Source organism: Aythya fuligula, chromosome 18 (assembly GCF_009819795.1).
Source record: "Aythya fuligula isolate bAytFul2 chromosome 18, bAytFul2.pri, whole genome shotgun sequence".
NCBI classification, from domain to species: domain Eukaryota; kingdom Metazoa; phylum Chordata; class Aves; order Anseriformes; family Anatidae; genus Aythya; species Aythya fuligula.
The window spans coordinates 11352326-11379600 of NC_045576.1; the positions used below are offsets into that span (position 1 = coordinate 11352326).

The 27275-nt window shown below is 57.5% G+C and overlaps 2 long non-coding RNA genes across 5 annotated transcripts in view; both read right to left on the minus strand.

Moving 5' to 3' along the window:
• Nucleotides 1–27275, minus strand: part of LOC116496426 — a 175116-nt gene that overhangs the window by 113390 nt on the left and 34451 nt on the right. The gene's annotated exons all lie outside the window — the stretch shown is intronic.
• LOC116496427 overlaps nt 17714–27275 on the minus strand; it is a 37834-nt gene continuing 28272 nt past the window's right edge. The window contains exon 2 of the long non-coding RNA XR_004254020.1: nt 17714–18638. This is a non-coding gene — a long non-coding RNA (uncharacterized LOC116496427). The remainder of the gene's footprint in view (nt 18639–27275) is intronic.

Below are 27275 nucleotides of genomic sequence, written 5' to 3' on the forward strand. Positions count from 1 at the left end.
TCCCAGTGACACCGAGCCACCACCACGGAGCTGCAGGCAGGGTCCGCACCGAGGCTTCGGGGCTCGGATTTCTTGCTAATGAAATCACTGCTAAATAAAAAGTAGATCCAGAGGGGAAAGGAGGGGGAGCAGGGGGCAGTCAGCATGGATGTCAGCGCTGGGAGCACACTGAGAAGCGGATTAACGTGGCAGCAGTGTACAGAGGTCTGGGCTGAGCCTCTTGGGCACATCCAAGAGCAGGCAGTGTCCCCTCTCCGGTCCCCCACCTGGCATGGGAACAGCGTGACTCAACGGGTGACTCACCCGTCTCAACCCAAGCCAGTGATGAAGCATTTTGCTCAGCCGAGGTCTGGAGATTAACCCAAGCTCCCCAGAAGCTGCGTGTGCAGGCTCAGGACCCCGCTGCACCCCCAGCCCAGGAGCAGCCCCCACAGCTCCGGTGGCCCTGGCACGGTGCCGGTGGCAGCTGGGCGCATCGAGCCACACATGTGCCTTGCTGGGGCTCACCTGCTCAAACACCCTGCATGTCATTCTCCACGAGGTGCTGTTGCCAAAACAGAGGCTCAGCCACTCCCAAGAGACGGGAGGAAAACCTGGCTGGCAGCAGAGAATGGGGAGGGAGAGGCACAGGGGTCCTGCTGCTGCCACCCAGCCCCTGGGGACGGAAAGGTGGCACCAGGAACAGTCCCACACAAGGGGCACGCTACAGCCAGATGGTGAACATCTGCCAGGAGGAAGATGTATGAGCAAAGAGCTCCAGGGGCTCAGAGGGGGAGGGTGCTGCAGCAGGGAAGGAGACCCAGGGACAAACCCAGCATCATTTCACAGAAGCGCCGCAGCCATCAGCGCTCAAGCATCACAGGCATTTTATCACCCCAAGGCAGCCCCAGGCAGGTTTCTCCCTGTCAGTCCCACTGCTCGTCTGACTCTCAGGCAGGGCAGCAGAGCATGGGGAAGCCTGCTCCCCTCTGCCTCGTGTCGGGGGCACGTTTTGTCCATTCTGGCTGTGAGATGCCAGCCGTGCCCTGCTGAAACAGCTCTCAGCTTCTTGTCAGATGTTCCCACATTTCCCTGAGCTCTACAATCACTAGGCTAACAGCTACAATGGATCAAGAAGGACCCGATGCCCAACACTAAGGGTCAGCCCCAAACTGTGTGTATTGTTGGCAGCAACCAGGGAGGGAAAAAAAATCCATTTAGAGGCAGGAACAGAGCTTCGGGGGGCAATGCTCCAAGCTGCACCATCCTCAGCTCCTCCCTGCTGCAGCAGCACAGGTCAGGTAATGCACTGCCTGCAACATAACCCTGGGCTCGTCAGTCAGCTGAGGCTGAAGTCACAGTTACCACAGCTTGGTGTGTTTGTTTAGCACCCTGGAGTCACGAGAAACACCAGGTTTTCTCAGGGAGCACCCATCTACCCCAGCTGCACCCACTGCCTTTTGTCCTAGGGGTGGTCCCCAAGGACAGGAGCCTGGCCACCCAGGTACCCCTGCTCCCCAAACAAGACCCAGGGGTCTTTTCCAGCACATCTCACCTGCTGCTCCTTCACACGAGGTTTTTGCCACAAATACTAATTTAATTTGGATTACTGGGGGCCTGGTGACACCAGTACCAGCAGCCTGGTGCCATGAGGTCAGTCACAAAACACAGGGGTATCACAGATACCAGGACAATCTAATAGACCTGGCTGTCCACCAAGAGATGAGCTGCTCAACAGCAAAGACTAAAGGGCCAGAGCACCTCCAGGCTTCTGGTGTGCTCAGTGAGGTTTGCCAAGGACAGGCTGGGGATGCATTTTTTGGGAGCAGCCCCACAAGCCATCGGGTTTGCGCACAAAGGACCTGCACCACCCCAAAGCACCGACAGAGCAAACCTGGGTGCTGCCATGCAACGCAGCACAGGCAGGTTTATTTGCTGTCCAGGCAGCAGGCAGGGCTGGGCTCAGGGAAGCTGCAGAGCCACCCCAAAAACGGGCATCAGCACCACAAGAAGCTCCAGCCCTGCATCTCATCCCTCTGCTCTGGGGCTGCAGCCAGACCCTCTGCCCCCGCTCCACCCAGCACCGAGCAGGTTCCTCCATCTGTGCTTGGGCAAAAAACAGCAAAACCCATTTTGAAAAGCAGCTTGTTCTGAAAACACAGCATCCCTCAGAGCTACAGAGCAGAGCCCACAGTTAAGGCAGGCCGAGCGCCTGCTGCTCCTCAGCTCCTGCTGCCAGCGCCAGCACCTCCCCTTGGCTCTCTCCCCTGGCTGCCATTGAGAAAAGCCCCAGGAGGAAGAGGATTTGTCAGCCTGTTCCTGCCCAACAGGTTCGCTCTCCTGTCCCACGTTATTACTGTTCCCAGGCGGCCCCCCCCCCCGTAGGCATCTCGGGGCACGTCCGGAAGCGATTACGATCAGCTACAACAACGTTCGAGCTGCTCCAGAGCCCGGCCGATGCAGAAAACACCCCGTCCCTCCGTTTTATGAATGAGCAAACCCGGGTGCTTTCTATAAATGTCAAGATAAATTACCTCTGGGCATTCCCCTCCCACCGCTGCAGCTTTTCATGGAGACATCAACCCGAGTTACTTTGTCCTGCAGAGCCGGGGGGGTACCAAAGGAGCAGGCAATAATCGTGCCCAGATCCCCAAGGTTTAGCCCCCCCCCGATGCTATCCACCTTCTCTGACACTCACAGGGAAGCTTTTTGATTCAGGAGGGCAGGGCAGGGCCTCCAGCTGCAGCAGCACTGTCGGGGGGAGAACAGCAAAAGCTTCGTGGGGAGCAGCCCACGGTTTCCTCGCTCCCCAGGCTCGGTGGCTGTCAGATTTCCCCCCACATCGAGCATCTCAGGGGGCTCTGGGAGGGATGCCTCATCCCCACGCTGTCACTCCATGCCCTGCCATCCTTACCCCCCTCCCTGGAGCTCTTTTTTTCCCCCAAACATCTGGAGCAGCAGCAGCGCCCTTCAGTAAAGGTGATTCACCTCCTCTCGGCATTGATAAGGCACATCTAAAAATACACAGAGATAGCGATCTGAGGCACAGGTGTCGGCTTTTCTGGCACAGCACAGCAGGGCCTGAAGAGCAGGGAAATAACCAAGCAGTGTGCTCAACCACCTGAGCTCACATTTTGGAGTTAGGAGCAGGGTGTGGAAAGAAAATCCCATGTCAGGGTGCTCCTCGGCACAGGGGGCTGCCAGCAGCAGGCTGCTCGTAGCCAACGGACGGCACCAAGCAAGTGTCAGAGCCTCTTGGCCAGGGGTGAGGAAGAGCTAGGAGGCATTTTGGGCACATTACCAGTGCCACCAGCACATCATCTCAGCCAGGGCTACCCACAGATCCCAGCAGCAGCACTGCACCTGCACAGCATCGCCAGGTCCCCCCCAAAAACAACCCATGGACAGGGAGCTGGGAAGAACACCAGCAGCTCCAGCGGCTTCCTTCAGGCCCTGACTTGCCAGACAGGCTCACTTCGGCGCTGTACCTTATCCAAACATCTTCATCTCTTTCATAAACTCGATCCCTCCTTATCAGCCGTCGGGAGGAACCGCGGGAGCTTTAGCGGCTGAAGCGCAGGGCAGAGCGCAGCTCACCAAACCCCCCCCAGCTCCCCGGGGGTCAGCGGCAGTTCAGTCCCCGCGGATTCATTCACGTGTTCTCAATCACGTACTGGGAAACGAGGCTGGAGGTGAGAGCTTTCTCTGTGCTCACAGGAGGGGGGTTCTGCAAATATTAATTTCAGTTCCCGTGACTAACGCGAGGCCGTGGAGAACTAGCAGCGTTTCTCAGAGCTTGGGCTCCTGGAGCCATGGCAAGAAAAAAAAAAAAAAAAAGTCAGCTTTACAGTTTGCTTTTTAAAAAGTAACATTTCTGCAGCAACAGGCTGCCAGGAAGATTTTTTCTGGGTGACTGGAACACATCCCAAAGGGCTAAGCAAGAACTCAGACCTGCTCTAAAAAGAATTGCTCTGGATGTGCGCGCCCACCGCGTGTATATTAAAGCACACGGGGCTGGAGTACTGCAAAAACTGCTCCTGCAGCTGAGCAAGCACACGAACACAAGCAGCAACGATGTTTGCAAAGGGTGCACGTTAAGCAGGGAGCTCACGAGGGTTTGCCTGCCAGCAGAGCTAACACACACCCTGCTGCAGGATCTGTGCCATCCGCCTGGCCAGGCTGCCCACTGCAAACCTCCATTAATAACAATTTGCATTTTGGCATTTCACTTTTTTCCCCCCCACAATTTTGGCAACCCACTGAAGAGAGCAGGCAGGGAGAAAAGCCCTTCCACAGCAGGCAGAAATCCCCATTTTTTTTGCCAAAAGCACCTGATAAAGCAGGCAGCCCGCAGGGACAGGGCAGGGGGACTCCCAGCCCCGTCCTGCCCATATTTAATGAGGCATTAACCAACGACAGCAGCATGTGGGCAGGTGCATTTCCCACACGCACACACCCTGGCAGGGCTCAGCTCAACACACAGCTTTCCAGGATGAGGCCAGAGACACAACCCAAGTTGCTGGAGGCCAAGGAGGTGCCTGGGGCAGAGGAGCCATCGGCAGGTTCCTCGCCCAAGCTCTTGACCTCAGGACCTCCCTCAGGCATCTCTGCCCTCAGTGGCATCTACTCCTTGCTCTCATGCAAATTGTTCTCCACCTAAACTTAAATATTTGCCCCTGTGGAGCTTTGGAACAAGCAGCTGTGAAGGAAAGGGGAAAATAATCACATTTTCAGGCTGCCCAAGGGCATCATCCTTGGGCACAGCAGCAAGGTCTGCCCAAGGAGGAGCTGAGCCCTCTGCCAGGGCAGGCCAGGCTTGTTGGTAAACTCTGCTGGGTGGAAACACAGCTGGGAGGTAATTCAGCAGCAGGCTGTGGATGGAAACAGCCTGCTCCTTCCTACAGGAGGCTCTGACAGGGCACGGAAAGATCTCTTTGGGGAACAGGGAGCAAACAGCACCCGAGGCGCCTCAAACTCTACGGAAGGAGACCTCAGAGCAGCGGAGCTGGGCTGGATGAGATGGCCAGATAGGTTTTTCCCTAGATTTAATCTTTTTAATTCATTGTCATTCCCATAATTATGTTCCGTGTTTTTAATTAAGGAAACCACAATATCATTTCAAGGAGACACCCGAACAAAGGGCTGGCTGGCTCTCAGCAGAGCTGGGATGTGGCTTCCTGCTCCCAGGTGCGTGGTGATGCTGGAGAAACAAACCACTGGCGACCTTGTGGCAGGGAATTTTTCCAAGGGGGCTTTTCCTCATTGCCCATGTACTCCTCTCAAATCAGCCTCTGGGGGCTGAGCACAACCCAGTTGAAAGGGACCCTCAGCATTTTGCGTTACCGAGGTGAGCTCCAAGACATTGCCAGACACGGGACAACATGCTCCTTCCCCAGGAGGAAAAAAAAAATAATAATAATCAGTGATTCAGCCTACTGGGAGCTAATGTACTATTAGAAAAAGCCCATGGGATCCACCGGGGCAGAAAATCCTCCATCCAGAGCTTCTTGCTACACAAACAGCTCTACTATACCTATTTTTTCCTGTACCTATATTGCCTTGGATTTTCAGTTTATGGTGCTCTGTATAAGTGAATGCTCAGACAAGTAACCTTCAGCATCCCTCAAAGAAGCCAAAGGACTTGCTGTGAAGTCAGAGCTGTGTTGACACCAACAATAACGCCCAGCACCATGGGGCTTGGCCTGCCACCAGCAGCTGGTGGCTCACCCATTGCTGTGCACTGTGGAAAGAGGTACCAAGGGACAGCAAGACCCATCGGTAGCATCTCAACAAGCATCGCTGTGCTGACCCAACGCTCCCCTGCCTGCAGGACCAGTTACAAACCCAGCTGCCTCTCCAGGAAGGGGGAATGCAACAGCTTCCTTCCCTCCAGATCAGCGGGAAATAGGAGAAATAAGGGCGGCAGGGAATTGCAGGAGAAATCTTGACTTGACGGATCTCTGAATAGTTTGCTCCCAAAGCATCGCTCCTATTAAAGTGATGAACCCCACACCAGAGTTAAGAGTATTTTCAGTCTTTGTTTTTAATCACCCTCACTTAATGAGTGCCAAAAAAAATGATCAGCCACACAGCTATAAGGGAGAAGTCTGCAGGTCAAAGAGGGAAACTCAGCCACCATGAGCATGGACACAACAAGGAAGGAAATCAAGCAGAACTCCGGGCTCTTCCACCAGCCAGGAGCAATGGGGAACTTGTGCCCAGCCCAGGGATCCCGTATCAGCATCCTGGCCCCACAAGGCAGATGGACACCAATAAAAACCTACACCCCAAACCATCACAGTCCCGCTATCACCTCCCCAAAAAGCCAGCCAGCCCTCGCACCTCTCACCCCAAACCCCTACCGGAGGGGCAGCGGCTTTGCAAGGACCCCGCTTCCCTTTAAAAAGGGGGCAGAGGGGGAAGTCCAGAACCATTTCTTCATTCTTCAGGAATGATTAATTATCTGCCTTGGCAGAGTGTGAAACACCTCGCTAGTTGTAGGCCGGGCTGAGTTATTGAGTGAGAGCCCTCTGAAAGCTCCCCCCACCCCAGGACTACAGAGCGAGGGCTGCAAAGCGAAATTAAAGTGCACGCTGCTGAAAGGTACAAGGCACAGCACGCCTTTTGTGGGGAAAAGGGCTTGGGGACTCACCCTGTAATGAGAGGCCACCTTCTGAAAATTAAAGCAGTCCGGACTAGTCCACAATTAAAGCAGATGGTGGCTGTGTCAGCAGAAACACCCTGCTTGAAGCTGGGTCAGGTCCCACACGAGTCCCGTCCCCCCCCTAGGCACGGAGCAGCCCCAACCCGCTCCCAGGGATGCTCCTGCACCAGCCACAGCCCCACAAGGAGCAGAGGGCATTTCCCACAGCGTGACACCGAAGGGGAGGTGTCAGGTAAGGCTGCGACCCCAGGAGGACATCGGTGAGCATTTATTGAAGCAGAAAGGCAAAGCCTCACTTCGAGGCATCACCCTTGATTTGGGTCGTGGTGCTTCCTCCACCGCAGTGCTTTCCAAGCAAGATGTGGCTTAACCAGTTAAAGATGAGAAAAGCAATATTCTGCTTTTCCTTCCCCAAAATCACTTACAGGGGCCTGGCAGCGCTGCCCACCACCCTCACCCCAGCGTTTCTCCAAATGCCGCTGCGGGACCTGCGCAGACGGGTGGCTGCTGTCATTTTGCCATCCCTGGAGGTGCAAAACTCTTGGGTAACAGCAGGCAGCTCTTCCTCCTCGACAGCTGAAATTAAACAGCAGGAGGGTTGGATTTTTGCCCCCTCTAGATCTAACTTGCTTCTCTTTCCCAGTCACTCCGGAAAGGAGCTGTTCTAGTCTTGAGGAAATAAGTGTTAAGGACCAAAAGCAGACGGGCAAATTCAGCAAGAGATGCCCCCAAATCCCCAGAGCAGAACTTGCCCAGGAACACTGCTCCATTACGAGCACTGAGACTTTCCAGGACAGAAACGTGGCCACACGGAGAGGTGAATACACCCAGCACAGAGCGATCCCAAGCACAGCACGCACGGGTAGCGGAACACCCTGGTGCCAGAGCAAACCCCAGCCCTAGAAGAAGGCACTGCCCCTGCCAGCACCCCATGTGCCAAGCGGGTGCAGGGCTCCAGGGCTGTCAACCCATCACCTTTCACCAGATCCTTCAGCAGGATTTATGGTTCCCTCCCACACGCTCCTGCCCTTATCCAAAAGCTCCTTTGCCAGCCTCCTGCTTTGCAGAATCTGGCCCTGGCCTCTCCTCCTCCGCCCCCGGCTGGGTGCGTCCTCCCCATCTGCCGTGCCAAAGCCCCAGACAGGGTGGGAGGTGACATTTCCGCCCCGTCCTGCTGCTCCCAGCCTCCCGCAGCCCCACCAGGCTCCGAGGGGAGGAGGTGTGGGAATACAGGGACAGAGCAGCGTGGCCAGAGGACCAGGAGTTAACTCCCGGTGTCCTGAAGGATGCCGTGCCACCGAGAAGCACCTCCTCGTGCGCTGGCAGGAGGGGAAGCCCCAGTGCTCCTTGAATTTGGGTAGGTGAAGGCTGGAATTCATCAGCCAGATGGTCAGCAGGACATCATATGGTGTTGATAAAAAGGTTGCAATTAATTACCACATCCCTGAGGTCTTGTATTCTCTCCACCAGACCAGAACATCCTATGGACCATGGAAAACTGGGACCACTCCCCCTGTACGGCACCACAGACCACCCCAGGCAAACTGCTCCCTCCCCAGCCCAGCCACGTGGGGGTGTTCACCACCTCTTCCCAGCTACCTACACTTTGAACTTGATCCAAAACCTCCCCCCTTTTGTCACTGACATGCTTTAAACCACCCAAAAACTTCTGAAGTCACACAGGAGAAGGAGAGGAGACCTGCAGATGAGTTCACTCCGCACCGCGGCATCCCTGGGAGGTACCGGCTCACCAGCAGGTGCCAGAGCCCGGGGGCAGTTTTTCCCCAAAAGCCGTGACCCTGCTCAGTGCTTGAGGACACCAGAGCAGGAGGAAGCTGGGTGAGGACTGCACTGAAAGACCAAGGCAATCTGCTAAGCTTCAGGACAAAGGACACCAAAGGGCAAGCTTGTGAGGAGCAGCAGCACCCTGCTCAGCTCACACAGCCGGGAGCATCAGCACCCAGAGGAGGGGGCTTTTCTTTACAGGAGCCAGGACCCCTTTAGGTCCCACCTTTAGGATGCTTGCACCCAAGCATTTTTCCCTATTAAAATCATTTTGATGGAAGCAGCTTTCATTTGAGCTTTGCAACATTTCATCACCTCCACGCTGCGCAGCTGCTCCTGACCAGCACCGAGCTCTCCTGCCTCCTTGGGACACCGGATAAGCCCCCTGCAGCCAAACCACCTCCTTGCCTGCACCCTGCCACCCCTGGAACAGCGATGGAGGGAGAGCAGAGCACTGCCTAGCAGCTCGGTGCAGCCACAGACCGAGGTCCCCGTCCCTCTCCAGGAGCCAGCCCGCGCCTGGCTCTGCCCTAAGCCCATCATGTGCGGCCGGCGCTCGTGCCAGCAGCAGCCGCTGCGCCGCCTCCCAGCTCCAAATCAGATTAAACCCACCGAGCCGCTGGGGCCATGCAGGTTGTGTCAGGGTAATTAAATCAGATTTGCTCCCCCTCACCGCCTTCTCCCCTTTCCCAACAGGAATTCTTAATGACTGGGGAGAACTAGGCAGGGGGAAGGGGCGCTAGCATCACACGGGACTGCTGACAGGAGAGAAATCAGGAAATGCAGTGCTTAATTCTCCACTTTTAATAATCCTCCACAGGCGTTAAAAACACCCAGCTGGGGCCAGGACTCGTGGCACCATCCACCCACAGCAGCAGCAGCGATTGCCAAGCCGGGGATTCACCCCAGGTCTGGTGCCTGCAGAGCCCTGAGCTTGTTTTGGGACACAGGGTAACGCATGCTGGTGAAGGGGAGCTGCAGAGCTAAAGCAGGGGTCCTGGTTTGAGTTCCCCATCCTCTCATTTCTCTTATTTCTGCCCCCCCAAGAGCAGCAGTGCCACCCCTGCACAGCTCGAGGCCGCGCAGCCCAGAGCTCTTCTCAAGCCGTACGCAGCCAATTCACACCCAGCTCAAATTGCTCAAGACCAAAGGCAATTACGGGTTTGGGTTTGTTGTTTTCTGATGGCGGGTTAGATGGATCGCGTTCCAGAAACCACCGGCACCGCTTTTCCAAAGCAAACCTGGGGACAGGGCAGGAGAGCTGGAAGGGCAGACCCTGGCAAGGACGCCTCCCAGGCACAGCCCCAAACCAGGCTGACAGTACTGCCATATGACCATTTTTTTTTTTTTTTTTTTTTTCTTTCCTGGGCTGACACAAAGCCCCCCAGGACCTCCAAGAGCCACGACCCTGCTGCCCAGCTTCTCTCCAGCAGAGCCCTGGACTTGCTGTTGCACCTCCACAAGGCCAACAGCTCCTGCAGGATGGAGACGGCGCATTGCAGGGGCAGCAAGACCAGCCCTGCCCCATCCCATAACCTCCTGGAGGGGTCAAAAAACCCCAGTCCTGCCGCAAACTGAAAGCTTGGTCTCTTCTTTCCCTCTGACCATGCTCAGAGCCTCCAGGATCACCTTGGACCCACTCCTCCACCTCCTTTGATGGCTGCTGTCCCCAGTCCTTTGGGCACCAGGCTGCAGAGGGCAGCTCCTGTGCTCGGGGGAACAAAGCGTGCTCTGAATCACCAGGTTTGCCTGCGGAGGTGGTGGTTGGAAGTCACGCCATTAGCATTTAAATACCCATCTGGCTGTATTTTTAGCCTGCAATGAGGCTGGGACTGGGAGATATGTTTGGTTTTCTCCTTGCTCTTTGGGCGCACGCACCCAAACACAACACAAACCAGTCGTCACCATTACCACCACCGGAGCAATTCTCCCCTCGCATCGCATTCCTCCGCGCGTTTCCACACCGCGGCACACACCCACACCCCCAGGAGGGGGAAGCCAGCCTTCCAATTACAGCAATTAACGTTATGTATATTAATAAATGAGTCTGGTTTTCCCAACAGGGCAACCTGCAGGGGCTTGTTGGCAGCGCTGGGAGGCCCTTTTTGCAGCGGGGGGTGGCGGAGCGCTGGCATTTGGGGGATGAGGCCATAGGGGGGGCTCCAGGAGGACCCCGGCACGCATCCTGCCCTGGTGCAGGGAGAGGCTGTGGGATGGGACCACCGTGTCCTCAACTGCCCCAGAGCATCAGCTCCTGCAGAGGGCGGGGAAGGAGATGGGCAATGCTGCAACAGCACCCCCAAAACCAGCAGGACACACACCTCCCGTTCCCCCTCCTCCTGGGACCAAGACCAGCACCGCTTCCACTCCAGCTTCTTCCTTTCTTCCCAGCCTGGGAGGAGATTTTTAATGCCGAGGGTGGATGCAGGTCTAAAGGAGCTGCTTGCTCCAAGTCCTGCCCTTCCTCATGGCCTTCCCAAATTCTTCCCAGCCTGTTTTCCTCCTCCGTTCGGGAACGAAAACGTGCAGGGAGCAAGACCAGACACAGGGAGAGGAAACGGTGGTTTACCCCAGCATCCAAGACAAATTATGCCGCTCGTTACGCAAGCCACCTCTTCCCATCGCCGGGTGCAGGCAGACGATGGGGTAATTCCACCTTCCCTCGAGCACAACCGAGCCACCCCACAGCCCCACGGGCAGCCTCTTCGCCCAGCAGCGAGCTCGCACACCTCCACCCTCCCTCGGGGAATTAAGAGGCTATCCCAAATTCATCCCGAAGTTTTCACTCACGCAGTCGCCCCCTCGCCTTTCTGCCTGCCAGGATTGTCCCACCTGGTCCCTGGGGCCACCACGGCTCTGCCCACGCCGCTCCCCCCTCGCTGGGTTTCCATCTCTTGCTGCTCCCCCCCAGCGCAGACGATAATATCGCGTTTTATATGGAAAGCACTAAAATGGGATCACACCTTTTAAAAAAGATATTTCCACCTCGCTGCCTGCAGCCAGGCTTTGCCTTTCCCTCTCCCCTCCCCACCCGAGCTCGCTATCAGGCCTCTAAGCCCCTTTAATTGAAAAAATGTGATTTTGGCTAATTGACAGCAGATGAGTTACACTGCAAGAAAGCAGGGGAACATTTGATCAATTTGATTTATGGCAGCAGAGAACCGACCTTCCCGGGTCTCTGCATCCCACTTCCAGCCCCACTGCCAGAACAGTTCAGCTGGCAAAAAAAAGTAATTAGTGTTTAATTTCTTAACAATTTTTTTTTTACCTTCCTTTTAATTGCTCTACATAAAACTGTCCTAGAATTTTACAGCCTCCAAACCTACGTCCCGGTCCAGCCCCCTCTTTGCTGGTTTTAATTAGGGCGAGACACGGCTGGCACGTTAATTTAAAGAGGGGGGGGGGGGGGGGACATCAGACCATGCTCTGGGAGGGTTTTCCCATTACAGGCACCCAGCAGGTATCGACCTGCAGTGTGAGCAGGGGGGAGCAGGGACCTGAGGGCTGCTCTGTCCTGTCCTGATGGAAGGTTTGACTTCTGTTTGCCAGAAGCGAGCAGGGGGAGGTATTTCCAGCAGGAGAATTTCCTCTCCTTCAAGGCAACAGAAACACGAAGGCTTAGAGCAGGGGGGGGAAAACGAGCTTAGCTTGGAGAATTTGCTACCAAGCAGCTTTGGGGCTAATCGACATTCCTGCAGGATTGGGGCTGGAGGCGCCCCGATGCTGCTGCTGCCTCTGCAGAAGGGATTTGGGGGATGCACAGCAGCGTGCACCGAGTCCCCACGTGAACTTTATAAAGGATGACCCCAAAGCATCCCCATCCCAACCAGGGGGACAGCCAAAGCCAGGCTGCATCCTCAGCTACGGAGAAAGGGCTGCAGTCCCTGCAGCATCCTGGAGGGGATCACATCCTCAGCTCTTTCACATTTTGCACCCCCTGATCCTCTGCTTCAGCCCATGGGGCCAGCTCCACAGCCCACACAGGGTACTTAGGGCTCAAAAACCCAGTAGGTATTACAATTAAAAACACAACCAGGGAGCATCTCCCTAGGAAAGCATGTTAGGATTAAAATAAATGATGGGCATCCCCACAGCAATGCTGCAGCCTGCCCATGCTGATTATTTTCAGAGGTGATGAGGGAGAGGATGCTGCAAGTGCCACCAAATTGCGCTGGGAGGTGAGAGGGAGCAGAGCACCCTTCCCCGCTCAGCCCTTTTGGCTGGCCTCAGCCAGGGCAGGGACCTTTTGCAGCCCAATTTCCAGCCCACACCACCTCCTAATTTGATAAATATATTACAGGTTTCAAGAAAGCCATGGGCAGAGGTGCGAGATGTGCCCAAGGGACAGCTGAAACGCCAGCGTGTCCCCGGCAGGACACCAGCCCAGCCCAAACCATTGCTCTCAAGGGACCAGGCACCTCCCAGAGAAATTCCTGTGCAGAAGGTAGGAGAGATGCAGGAAGCCTGGGTGGACAAGGGAGAAGGGGAAGAGTTGAAGAAACAGCTGAGAAATACCCAATGTAACGGGAAGGAGACCCATCTGCCTCCATTTCCTAAGCTTGGTCCCACTTAGGGAATCTCGAGATTCCTGGAAAGGATTTTTCCAGGGGAAAACAGAGGATTAGGCCCTTAATGAACAGACAGCAGGCTTGGATTTGCTCAGCTGTGTTGTCAGAAGAGCAAAAAAAAAAACAATAACCAGCTATTTCATTCCCGGGTTCAGCCCTCCTCGCTCGCTAAATCCCTTGGCAACATCGCACCGACGCGATAGCTGAGGCATGCAACCCCAGCCCTGCTTATCTGCGGCTTACGCAGACCTCAGTCAAGTCCAGGAGCCCAGAAAACCATGCGACAACCCGAGAGGTTCAGCCTCACCCTCCCACCCCGACACCACCTCCTGGCACAGCAGAAGGAGCTCAGGGTCCCTGCAACAAGTTGCAGCTGCACGGCCCCAGCACAGAGCAGGTAACTGGTACCAAAATCAGGAGCACCTGCAGGGAGGCTCTGAAAAAGGCTCAGAAAGCTGGGGGGGGTTGGCAGGAGGGCAAAAATCCCCCCCCAGGTGCTGAGCCTTGCTCAAGGGTGTGCCTCGCTGCTGGAAGGATTAAACAAGGCAGAGAAACTCTCCGCCACCCAGCCCTAAAAGGCACCTTGCAGGGACCAAAGGCACTGCTCCCCAGAAAGCCTCTGCAGCTAGGACTTGGCTCAAGTTTACTTGGCAATAATAAATATTCTTGTTAATCACAATAATTTGCACAGCATGGCCACAGGGAGCTCTGTAGGCACCCAGCATACCTGGTGCTGGGCATGCACAGGTGAGAGCCCCTGCCCCCAAGAGCTTTTACATTTCTCCACAATTCTCCCACCTGGTCTTCAAAGACCCAAGAACTTTAAAAAAAAAATTCAAAAGCCTTCTTCATCCTTCTCATGTGCTATGAAAATTACCATGCAATTTTTTATTTTGGTTGTTTTATTAAATAAGAGCCTGCAATTGGAAGTTAAACCCAATTTTTTAAGCTGTTGCACAATGGTGGCAAGGGGACACGAGACCCCCTCCTGACTCAGCTACAACAGAGCTTTCCCTCTGAGGATGGGAGGGGAAAAATCCAGCATGGCAAGACCAAGGTCCCCAGACTTACACACAAATCCCACCTTTTGGATGGCTCCAGACCCAGCTTAACCCACTTTGTGCTCTGTGGCGTGCTCCCCACCGCCCTTTCTCCCAGCGGCAGCAAGGAGCTGAAGCTAACCACATCCCTCTTCCACTTACAGGGCAGCTAACAGCAAAAATCCAGCATTTTAGGAGGAAAAAAATAACAAGTTCAACCAACTCACCAGCCAGAAGAGCCCAGAGTGCAGCTTCTTCTCCAAAAACAAGCCCCAAAAGCTGGGACAGTTGCACCGTGCTTCGCCAACAAGGTGCACCTGAGCAGGGCAGGGATTTTGTAGGCAGGGGCTGCAAAATGTACCCAAAGGAGAAGAGTTTTGGGTCCTCCCCAGCTGTGCTGGCTGATGGAAAGCACTGGTGCCTCCATGGGGGTGAGGTATGGGCAATGCTGGGTTTGCTCACTTGGTTTGTTCCTTTAAAATTTGAAATTGTCTGCTCTTGTTCACGAGACAAATGGCTGTGTGTGGAGGAGCCCAGAGGAAGCAGTCCCAAATAACACATGGGAGGAAAGACAGGAGAAACTCTGGCCTGGCCCCAGACGAGTAAAGGCTCCCCTTTAATTTAGATTCAATTAAATCAGATCTGGCCGTTAAAGCCTCATTTTCTCATAGGGAGGTAACGTGTGCCCTCTTTAACATATAAAAAATAGTTATAGAAGGGAAAACGCATCTCCAGCAAAGCCCAGCCACTGGGGCTGTCCAAACCCCATGGGCACAGCCTCCAAACCCGCATGCCGTCAGCACCAGCACCGGAGCAGGGCCTGGAAATTCCCCTGAGCCGGCCGGCAGCTCGAGCAGATGGGTTTTACGAGGCCTGGAGGAAAACTCACAGCTCGAAGAGCATCTCAAAGTGCCTGGAAACACGCACCAGATGCTGCAGGGACAGCTGAAGCGGGGCAGAGCCAGGGGTGGGGATGGAAAACTGCAAATAGGGGGAGTGGGGGGCGGCCTCCTCTCCTCCTACCTGCAATGGCTTGTGGCTTCTAACCTCGTATTTATTCAAACCAAAGCACAGTATTGATTGACCACACACTGCCCCCGAGCCTTCTGTATCCCCGTTGGATTCTGCTCCTGCTTTTTTCCAAGCAGAAGGATGGAGAGCCTCTTGGATGGGGCAGGACAGTGCCATTGGGGAAAATAACCACAGGGGGCTGCTGCCAGCTCCAGGCTGGACCTACAGATCTGGCCACCAGCAGAAAGCTGCCCCTGGGCACCCAGCAGATCTGTAGGAGCTCACCCGAGCAGGGAGGTGCTCAGGTTGGGTCGGGGAGGCTGGAGCACAGCAAACCCAGGCAGCACAGCACCCTTCTGCCATCACTGCCTACTGGTGGCGAGCACAACTGGTGGACAAGGGCATCTTTAACCTCTCCCAGTTCCACCCAGAGGCACTGGGACACGATGCCACGCGGATCTGGGGGCTCCCCACTCCTTGCCCACCAGTGCGAGCCCCCAGTGGAGAACCCACCCCGTGCCAGGACCACCGCACCCCTACAGCACAGACCCCAGCACCCTCACGCTGCTCGAGGCTGGCACACCCAGGGACCCCAGCAGTCGCTCAGCCCCTCGCAGGGTCAGATCTCAGCGAAAGGGAGACAGAAACGTTCCCAAAGAGCCCCCTTGAGCAGGGCTGGCTCGGCGCAGCGCACGCCCTTATCAGCGCCCATAGGCGCCAGGCGCTGCAGCACACAAAAGGCAAAAGGCAGCCCCTGGGCCGAGCCAGCTCGTCTGAATATTTGCGTTTGGTAAAAGCAAACTAATAAATCCCCGCGGGTTTATCCATGCTTCCAGTTTGTATTTATTCGCGCGGATGACAGGCAGGTTTTCCTGCTGGTTCCCCAGGTAAATAGCACCGCAGCTCCCACACCCTTCCCCTTTTTAACGGCCTGGCTCTCTGTTTGCTCGCCGTCTCTAAACAAGCTGGAATTACACGACTGACCGCCGCTGAAGGCAAACAGCCTTTGAAGTCAATATTGGTTATGAGCTCGGCAAGGTCCATGCCCGGGCGCTGAGCTCCCCCCCAGCACCCGCGCCCATCGGCGGCTCGGAGCAGGTTGGGATCAGCAGGGGGGCAGCCTTGGCAGGGAAGGGCTCTGACAAAGGATCCCACAAGCGGATTTCCCCCAGCAGTGAGGCAAATGATTTGCATCCCACTGCAGGGAAATGCAGTCACCCGGTGGCTGTCCCCTGGGCACGGCGCTTTCCAACCAGGGGTGTCATGAGCATCGGCCACGGCATCCCCGGGGCGCACGGGGTTGGGGTTTTCTCCGCCTTCCCTGTGGGAATTCAGCCTCTTTGCCCCTCAGCTCGGCCATATGGACGTTTTGGTGATTCACACGCAGGCTACAGCAGGGTTTGACCCATGCTGAGGCCAGGAAATCCTGCTCGTGGCTGTGTGATGCCAGCCGGCATCGCTTCTGGCGCATTCCCTGCATGGGGCAACCACAGGCGCTGGGCCCACTTTTTGAGGTGTCCCCACAGACAGCCCAGGCTATTTTTAGCAGGCGAGGAACATTACAACCTCCCAGCAAGCTGAGACAACGGCTCTCGGAGCTAGCACAAAAATCCAGGTTTGCCCCGTGGGTGGGAATCCAACAATTTGCCCTGGGCTCTTTCTGCTTGCTGCCACCTGGGGCACGGCCTCGTCTCCCCAGGAGGAGAAATTTTGAGGGGCAGAGCAGCAGACCAAGGGCTGAGCACCGCCTCGGCCACCTACCTCTCACCTGCACCTTTGGGGACATTTCACCGATGCAAATGGATTTGCCATCGCCATTTCCCCATCGTCACCAAACCAAACGTCAAGCGAAGTTCCCTGCGTCTCTGCCCTTTGCTGTTCTCTCCTCGTGTTCCCCGAGGGCATCACGCAGTTTTTAAAGCTCTCCAAGGTGTTTTGGAGCCGGGTGCTGGTTTCAGAGGACCCAAGGCTGCGTGTTTCTGCCCACGTTTCTGCACCTTTGTCCCAGCGGGCAGCTGGGGCGCAGAGGGAGGCAGAGACCCCCCAGCTACAGCAGCCAGCTCGAGGTCGGCACCAGGAGGAAAATCTGGATAAATTATTAATTAAAATATTTATCTCCCCAGCGCAGCCGAACACCGAACGCATTTACACACGCGCCTGGGGCTACTGCGCTTTTGAGATGAAAGGGCATCTTTTTTTTTTATAATGAAGACATAACTCTTAAAAAAAAAAAAAAAAGGAAATCAAAGGAGATTTCCATTACATAAATACCCTTTTTATGTTACATTTCCACACGGCACCTTCCAGTGCTTCACATCAGCTCTCCGGGGCAGGAGGGAACACACAGTCCACGGACAAGAAAGAACATGATGGAAGGGGAATTAATTTGCGTCTCGGGCACCTTTGGAGCAGGAGGAGTGCGAGGGGTGGCCCGCCTGGTCGGGGGGCGATGGTTGAAGGCTGCAGAAAGGAAAGAGGGAAAGGACGGGGAAGAATTTTTCTGCAAAGCAAGGACATGAAACTCTTGGCCTGGCTTCTCCAGGGCAGAGCACTTTGCCAAAGCGCCGGTTTCCTGTGCAATCAAACCCGGCCGCCCGGCAGCCCCGCGATAGGGCCATGATGTAAGTGTGCCTGAGCCAAGGCAAACGGAAAGGAACAGCGAGCACTCAGAGAGGCAAAGGGTTTTATTAAGCCGTTTAATTGTTTCTGGGGGGGGTGGGGGGTGACATTTTTTTCTCTCGACATTCCCCTCGCTGCGGCTTGGCCCCGTGCCCCCCAGCCCCTCCTCGTCCCACGGGGGATGTGGTGGGGATGAGGATGCTCAGCCCCGGGGGTAGCCGGCGCCTCCTGCACTGCACCATGCGGGCACCCCCATGGGTGACACACGGCTGGTGACACGAGGGGACACTCTCCCAGACAGTTTCAAACCCACAGCATTGAGGCTGCCAACTCGGTCCTGGCGTGCGGCTCCTCCGGAGGCTTTCATCCCTCTGCAGGGAGACCGCACTCGGTGCTGCTGGCTGGGTCCAACCATCCTCGTGAAAAGCCCCAGACCACGAAAAGAGTCAGAAGGAAGAGCAAGAGGGGTACAAAAATAAAATAAAATAAAATTCCACAGCTGCTTCCTTGGAACCGGGCAAGCGCTTGGTCCTTCACTGGGGAAAATGTGGAGCTACTGTGTGACCTGAGCGCACTCAGCCATCCAGCCCCACGTATCCGGCCTGGAAGCCACCCGGCCAAGAGGAGAATTTGCAGAGCCCAGCGGGGAGCCGTAATTCAGTCATCTCTGCCCTGCGTGGGAGCCAGCGGAGCGAGGTCAGTGCGGGAGGACCCCTCGCCGAGCGGGGACGTGAGTCACAGCGAGCGCACGCTGGGTGGCTGCGCCGGGGCTGTTCCCATGGTCGGTGCTGGGTGCAGGAGCTCGCCACGGCCCCGGGTGCACCCTGCTCCCCTGCTGGGTGCCAGACGTGTCGTGCTGCCTCTGCTTTTCCTCCCTCCGTGCTCGCAGTTGAAGCATCCATCCATCCTCAGCTGGGTGGCCGCGGTCCCTCTGGCTCCCCTCTCAGGTGCCCGCAGCCTTCACCACCGACCCTGCGAAGGAAAACCACAGGGTTAGTGGGAAGAATAATGGATGGGCATGATGAAGCACATCGTGATCCCTCTTTGTCACCAAATTAAGTCTTTGCAGGGATGGACAGAAGGGGAGACACCCTGCAGCCCCTCAGAGAGCTGCTCTGCAAAGCCACCTTTGGCATCACACCCGAAATTTGGCAGTTGCAGAGGCTGGAGCCCTCCCTGCACCCGGATCCCCGGGGCCAGCACGCACCCGCTGCAGCCCCAACAGCCACGGGCAGCACAAGGGTGGGTAGGAGACAGCCGGGGGCTGATGGAAGGAAATCAAATGGTTATTTCCATGGGGCAGACAAAGCCACGGCACCGGGGGGGCACACAGGGAGGGAAAGCAGCTCCTTGTGCTTGTGTGCCAGGGGTCGATATCGCGCTGCAGTGCTGCACGGGGCCAGCAGGAGCAGCTTCTTGAGGAGGCCAGGGAGGCTGCAGCCCTTTAGATGGAGATAGATAACAGTCCGACAGCAAATGCTGTCACCAGCGTGGAGATGGAGCTCGTTTGGCCCCCCTGTCCACGGGCTGCCCACCTACAGGTCTCTCAGATCAGCTGCACCATGCTCGAGGACCCAAACTCCACTGCTAAGTGTGTTTCAGCCAGCTCCCATTTGGCTCAGACACGCTCTTGGCCCACTTGGGGAGCTTAATCATCATTTGCTGCCCCCTCTGCTTCTCCCCGTTCCCTCCCCAAGACCATTAAGCAGCTTTTCCATCAGGCAAACCCTGCCCAAGCCCCCATCCCACTCCAACGTGAACTAGGGGTGCCCAGAAAGCAGGGTAGAGGTTTCTGCTCGCTTATCACGCAGCACTTATCGTCTGTTTGCTTTGGACCTCGCAAGGAACATGCAAGCAGGATTGGCACCTCCCGGCCGAGATGCCAAGTCCCCAAAAACGCTGAGCAGGGGCACGAGCAGCTCCCCCCCGCCTTCCCCAGGGGAAGGGCTGACGGTCGGCTCTGGGGGGAACGAAGCAGCGCAGTGTCTCCGAGTTTGCAAAGTGTCCCTGGCTCTTGTAAATGTGTTAAAAAATAAAACCCTTTAAGAGCTTCCAGATGTTCTGTTTATGTTGTGGTGTTACCCAGCGCGGCTCTCCCGAGGCCAATACACAGCCTCAATGAAATCGCAGCAGCCGAGGGGGGCGGTGGGGAGGGCAGGGGGAGGTCCGAGCCCTTTTCCTCCGCTTTCCCCCCGTTTCACTGTTAACTCCCACGCTGCTGGCGAGCACGTGGAGAGCGCCTGCAAATCCTCCCTGCCTGCCCAGCCACCTACAAGGCTTTACCACCAGCACACCGCGTGCTGCCGGTGGCACCGCAGGGGCACCCAGAGCTCCCCAGCACGTGCGGGGCGAGCAGGTCCCACGGGTCCATCCCTCGGTGCCACGACCCCACCCCAGAGGACCCCCAAAGCCACCCAGCTGCCAGCGCAAGGATGTGACGGGGCAGAAAGCTTTGTCAGCGAGCGCTGGGCGTAGACGCACACAGGCAGAGGTGCGTGCGTAAAGCCCGGCTCGGGACTCTTTGCCCAGGGCGTTGCAGGCAGGGCGCTGCGTTTGAAGTCCCGGTGAGCGAGCTGCGTGGCTGGTGGCAATCAGGGCTCCATAAAGCCACGCTATCGCGGCTCTGCGCGCAGGCTCTGATCTGTTATCTGCCCGGCCCGAGCCAGGGCAGGGCAGGAGGGCGCTCATTCGTGCGGCTGGGTTGAAAAGGTGTTAGCGCCGGAGATCAAAGCCGCTTCCTGATGCGCTCCCCTCCCCGAGGGAGGCCACCGGCCAGCGAGGCTGGGGGCACTGCGGGATGGGGACACTGCGGGATGGGGACACTGCCAGAGCCCCATGGGGCCATGCAGAAGCCCCCGTGCAGCCGTGGAGATGAAGATGCTGAGGACAGGATCAGGCATCCTGCCGTGGTTTCTGCTGCAGGACGTCCTCCTGCCCCTGTCTCTGCCCACACCAGGGACATCAGCCTGTCCTCGCCATGTGGATCACTGAAATGAAGCCCGGACAGGCTCGCTGCCATGCAGGTGCCCCAGTTTAACCACTCACCAGATGACAGAGCACTTCGTTTTGTCCCAGTGACACCCTGCTGAGCGACCATCCTCCCCGCACCTTGGTGGCCAGCCCAAACCCCTCTCGGATCAAGCCTTCCTCCTTCCCCACCATCTGCACATCCTCGGCACCAAGCCTCCACGCAGGGCAACACCCCAGGTGCAGTTTTCTTTCTCCCTGGGCTGGCTGCAACCCCCAAACCTCAACGTCCCCAGCGAGGCATCATCTGCTTCCCCCAGCCCTGGACTGCTCCGGCCCCGGGAGGATGAGCAGCGGCGCAGCCAGGCCACCCACGGCGAGCCCCGCGCTCCTCCCCGCAGCCCCCGCGCTGTTTTTTTCCTCTCCACGAGCCCACCGAACCCCCCGAGGAGAGCAGGGGAGCTGCCAGGCACCGAACGAGGGCTCGGGGCTGCCTCCACGCTCAGCAGCAGCCCGGGAAGGAGAGCACATCTGTCCAGAGCAAACAGAGGAGGCAGAATTACAGCAGCAATGATGAGCGGTGTGTTTCTGTACAGGACTGGAACTGGGGCTTTTGGCTCCAGAGGATGAGAGCATCGCATCTCCAGACATCTTGAGCACAAACTGTGTAGGCAGCAAAGCCAAACAGGAAAGGAAACCAACGGACAGGGAAACGGTTCTGGCAGCGCTCGCGTTGCGGCTCGCTCGGCTCCCATCAGCTGCAAATACCTCCCTGCTGCTCCCTCTCCCCGCTGTCCCTCCCTCAGACCCCTCGCCCTGCTCAGACATGCCCCAGTTCCACTTGTGCTGTCGAAACACTTCCCATCTGCTGGGCTGGATTCAGAACAATGCAGCCGGAGAGCTGGATCCTGTTGGCAGCAACTGGTCCCAGCACACCCGTGCCAGCACCAGCACCTCGTCGCATCGGGTCCCGCACCCGGAGCCAGGTGCTCCAGCGCTCAGCCCGGCCCCAAAGCACTGGGAAGAGAAAGGAAAGATCTAAAGAGACCGGGTCAGCGCAGGGGAAAAGGGGGGCCAGGACACGTTAAAGGACGTGCAGGGCGATGGGGCCGTGTCACCGGCACCTCCAAAGCGTGGAGGTGGCGGAGGACGGGGGCGTGGAGCGAGGCAGGCGGGTTCCTGCTGCGCCCGCTGCATCCCGGCCAGCGCTTTGAGCCCGGCGTGGAAGCTGAGGGATGGAGGTTTATTCACATGCCCCGACGTGCTTAATGACCAAAGTGCTCTTCAGTGAACCCAGCGACGGATTGTAAAATAAAGTCAATGAGGCAAGTGGATTAAAGGGAAAGAAAAAAAAAAAAAAAAAAAAAAAAAAAAGGCAAAAGATCCGAGAGATGAAACGGAGCCGTTGAGTCACAGCCCTCGCCTGCCAGCCCGCTGGGTCCTCCCGAGCTCCGCCAGCCTCCAGCACCCCGGCAGCAGCCCAACCTCCTGCAAACAGCCTCCCCGACCCCCAGGCGTGTAGGAGCAGGATGCGACCCCGCAGCCGCCCAGGGCCTTGTTCTCTGCTCATTTACACGTCCCGGCTGGAGGGGGGACCCGTCGCAGCCCGTTCCCCTTCTCCTGCCTGTCTCCTCCAGGCCCCCTCGTACCAGCAGCCATCCCCCCATCACCCCCGGCTGCTCCATGTCCACGTGCCAGGATTTATTTTGGGATGGCAGCGCTGTGAAGCAGGCTGTGTGCGCACCAACACGGCGGGCTCAGCCCAGAGCCCACCCTGCAGCAGAGGCTGCAACTTCACCGGGTGCCTCTGCGCCCCCCCCCGTGCCCTCCCTGTGCCCGTGCAGGATGCGACCTGCAGGCTGTGGCAGGGGACACGCAGAGGTGACAACCACGGGGGTGACCTGGTGCGGGACCTGGGGACCCTTGGGGGAAAGCTCTCGACCTGCTGCCTGCTCCAGCAGCGGCGCTGTGAGATGTGGCACAAACCAGCACGGTGCCTCAGGGGGTGGCACAGGGCTCCAGGGAGGGCTCGGGGTGGCCCCCAGGACCCGCAGCCCCCCTGGGCAGCTGGGACCCCCCGATTCCCACAGGTCTGATGTGGCCGTGGATGGCATCACACAGCTCCATCTTGTGGAAAAGGCACGCTGCGGCTGCCGGCACGGGGCCACGGACCACCGCCGTGGGACAGGGAAGCCCCCGTCAGTGCTTATGGGGTTGCAGGGGTGACCCTCGAGCACCATCCCCTCCTCCGGTAAGGACCTCAACAGGGGTCCTGAAGCCCAGCCCGGGGATCCCGCTGAGACCCTCAGGGCAAGCAGAGCAGGAGCCCACCAGCAGCCCTTAGTAAATCCTGTAGGACCCCGACCCACGCTGCACCCACCCCGTGAATACCCAGACAATAAAAACTCAGCGCCCGGAGCAGTGGGAAAAGCACCCTCGGGAAGGATCAGTCCCATCCGAAATCTGCAGGGAGAAGCCCAGGGGTGGGAAGGGAGAGCTGCGCCCATCGAGCTCCCCAGCTGCTGCCCTCGCTGGGCACCCATCTCCCCACCCTGCCTCTTGGATATCTCCTCGGCGCATCCCCTCTGGGGTTTTGCTACCCACCCCACAGCCCCACCGCAACGCAAACGTGCTCTCATTCAGCCCCCAGGCTGCAAGAGCCACCCCAAACCCCACAGCTTCACTCCGCAGAGGTTATCTTCATTTACTGAGCCAACCACCGGGTGCGGAGGCCTTGCCAAAATCCCAGCCGGCCTCGGCATAGGTGTCATTAAAACTCCTTCGGCTAGGGGAAGCGAAGCGGGCGCGCTGTTCCCATGCCGCCCTTTTCTGGGAAGGCGTTAATAAATAACCACATCCCAGACAGGTGCTGTCAGCTTTGTAGCAGAGCTGCTGCTCGCCTGCCCGTGAGTCACTGCCCTGACACCCTGCGCGGCGCCCTGAATCACGGGCACAGGGTGCCTGTACCCAAACACAGCTCGCCCCTTTTGGGCGCTCCACCCTGCCCCCGGGAGGGGGATGCTTGGTGCAGCAATGGGGTCAGGCTGCAGGAGACCCCCCCTCTTTGCTCCTGGCTACGTACCCCAAAGGAATTGAAGGGTATTCGTTGCTTAGATCCCCTTAGATCTTAGATTTATTGCTGTAAGATCCAACACCCCCAAAAAACTCACAACATTGGGGTGCAGCAGCCCCGGCTTGCAGAGCGCACCCTGCACCCGTTCCTAGCACTGTGACCTGGTCCCAAATCAGGGAAAGGAAAGGGAAGGGCTGTGATTGCAATGTGTCCCCCAGAATCCAGGTCCCGGACAGCCACTGATCTTTGCCAGCTGGGTAGGGAGGTGCTCAGCCCCCCGGGATGCTCTCAGCACCACCAGGAGCACCGGGGCCACGGGGGCTCCATCCCTGGCTCTGCCTGGCAACTTTTCCCCTCCCTCCCAGCGCCAAAAGTCCATTCTTTCTTTCAAGCAGTCAAAGTGTCACGCTGAGACTGACAGGAGGCTGAAAGCACGCAGCGAGTCCGATTCTCCTGCATTTTGGAAGCACAAAACGCCGTCAGGGCTCGGAAAGCACCAGCTCCCGGGGGAGGCTGGAGGCAGGTTTCACGCAGGCTCTGGCACCCGCTGACAGTTCTGGCTCCTTTATTAAAAGCATCCCCAAAGTGATAACCCTCTGACAGATGGATTGATGGGCCTAAGCAGCAACACGATGTTCCCCGAGCGTGAATTCCGTTCACCTCCCTGCATTTTCGCTTCTGCTGCCGGCACACCAGCGGTCCCCCACGGCGGGCAGGAGCCGAGCAGCTGCCAAGGAGCTGCCTTTGGGCCCTGCTGCCCACGGGAGCCCCTGAAGATCCCACCCAGCCCTGGGCTTTCCTCGGAGCAAGCTCTCCACCCGCTGCGTGCTCCTGCGGAGGAGCAGCAGGGACTGCAATTGAGGCCCCGGTGCGTAAATGCCAGGATTAGACCCCATCCCAAAGCCCTGGGGCTCATTAGGGGCGTTTGGTCCACGTGATGGAAAGCAGGAGCTCTCCGGGCTGTGCAAACAGCTCTGAGCACCTCGGATCCCAGCCTGAGCACCCAGGGGACCTCACAGTCCTCACAGCGGGGTCAGGATGTTTTCTGGAAAGCTTCACAGCAGGGAGCATCCCCAGACAAGGGTGCCAAAGCACCCACACTCCCGTCCTGCCCTCGCTGGAGGCAGGATCCGTCCCGCCAGCTCCTGCTCTCTGACACCTGCCCCGCCGGGGAGAGCAGGGAAGGGAAAACCACCGGGCTGCACATTTATTATGCAGCCTTGAGCTGATTTCCATCCCCGGGGATTACCAATTTAAGCAGTGTTTTTTCCTGTGCTGACCCTAAGCTGATTAATTCCCTTCTCTCCAGCTCCCCCCTTCCCTTTGTGTGCGCAGACAGGCGTATCGAACGCCGGCAAAGCGTGCCAAGGCAGGGCCGGGGGGGCCGGGGGACAGAAGGACCACAGCCCCCAGGACAGACACACAGCCACAGCCCCCCCGCCAAGCACCAGTGCTGAGCAGGGCGAGGAGACAAAGGACATTCGTGGAGACGCAGCCAGGAGCGAGGGAACCTGCCCTGGCACGATCCAGCCCTCGCCTCCTCTCTCCGGCACCGGCGCTCGCGGTGGCGCACAGCCCAGCACGATGCCCGGCACCAGGCTGAGCTCCGAGCCAGAAATTGGGGGGTTCAGGGGGCTGTGAACGCTGCAGGGAGCCTCCAGGGGCTGAGAGGGGCTGAGAGGTGACACGGAGCTCAGGGAAAAGCGAGGAGAGCCCTCACCACCCGGCTGCAGCAGGCAGGGAAAAGCCACGCAGGCGCCTGGTCCATCAAGGAGACGGGTCCCCGGCGGGGCTGCCCCAGCTCCTGGCAACCCTCTCCCAAAAAAAATAAACCATGCTGGGGTTAGCTTTGGCTCCTGGAGTGGTGAGAGCTTCACTCCTTGCCACCCGACGGCAGCTCCACAGCCACTCATCCGTCCCCACCACGGCTGGCCCCGTGCCCGCGGCCCCGCTCTGCCCTCCCGCTCCTCCTCGCCGTCCCTTCCCCTCCACCAGAAGATTTCCCAGAAAATGAAGCTCCAGTGATTGCCGCAGCAGGAGGCAGCTGTGCCAAAATCACTGCTCCCACGCACGCAGACACGGGCACGGCCGGCCCCGGAGTACAGCGGGACAGCCCCGAGCACACCCAGCCCTGTAAAAAGGTAATTATCCCATGCGTGGCGGTAAATTAGCACAGCAAAACACCGCTTAATTCTCACAATGGACTTCCACACCGGATCAAGAGGTAAAATTACCTCTCGGCTGCAGGGAGACGGGCCCCCGGGTCAGGATTAGGGGTTGCTGCTGAGACAGGGTGGGAGGTTTTGGGGAGGTTTCCTCAGCCAAAATGTGGCTTTGGGGGAAGTTGGGCAGTTTGTCCCTCCTGGATGCTTAGCACAGAGCTGGAGAGGAACAACAAAAATGCTGTAGGTGCATAAATCAGTGCAGAAGTCAGAGCCATGGGCACGCTGGTCTTTTGTTTTCACGTGGTAAGGCGTAAAAATTGGGGATTTTTTTTTTAACTGCTTAATTTAAATGACTTCCCTGCAAGAGGAACAAAAAATGGCCATAAAACAACTGGGCCTTGCAGTCCCTTCCACCCCAAGGACACTCAGCCGAAAGAACAAAATAGCCCCTGCTCCAAGGGGCTTGAGATGAAATGGAAGAAGTTTAAGGAGTCCTTTGTATCTTTAAATTCAAATTTGCTGAAGGCGAAGGGAAAAATAAAAGCAACCTTTTCAAAATTAATGTTGATACACTTCCAAAAAACTAATTTTTTTTTAGTCCAAAAGCCCCCGACTGAGCCAAACCCATCGCTCATCATTCTGTAAGTGACACTGAACCATGTGTGATGGGATTTGGGGCTGTCTGGCCTCGACACCTCCATCACACCACGTTTCCCTTGGGTTATGGGGTGTGGTGGGGGCCCCACACGGCCGCCTGCACACCGAGGCTCCCCCAGCCCTGGGCATGGGACGGCAGCCGTGTAGGGCTGGCAAGGAGCTGGGTCTTTCCCTTCACTCTCCACAACTCAGTCCTGGGGTTTGGAAGGTTTAAGGCACACGTGGTGACCCCCAGGATTCATGTCAAGGCCCCTGGGCACGTTCCCAGCAGAAAGGGAAGGGAGCAGTGCGCTCCACCAGAGCCTCGGCGGTGACCTGGAGAAAGGGCAGGCGGCGCCGTGCTCAGCCCAGCCTTTCCTAGAACCAGGCAGGGATTTTTCTGAAACCTTTTCCCGCTGGAAAGCGCCGACCGCTCGAAACTTTATGCAGGATTATAGAAATGTAGGTCAGGCAAAAAGTGGCCGAGTGAAAAGCTCCTTGTTCTGCGCCCGACCCCACCACGCTGCTCCTTGGGCACCAGGCTCGGCGAGGGCTGGGCTCCAGGGCGATGAGCACCACAGAGCACCCTGATCTGATCACCAGGATGAAACCAGACTGGTGTTTCCAACCTGATCTGGTGCAAGGCAGGGAGAGGAGAGCCAAAAGGCACCAAAAGCCGAGGTTTGAGCGCCAAGCAGTGCTACCAGCACCCTGACAGCACCCCGGTGTTTCACCACAACAACGAGTGCCACGTGCCCTGCTAAGGAG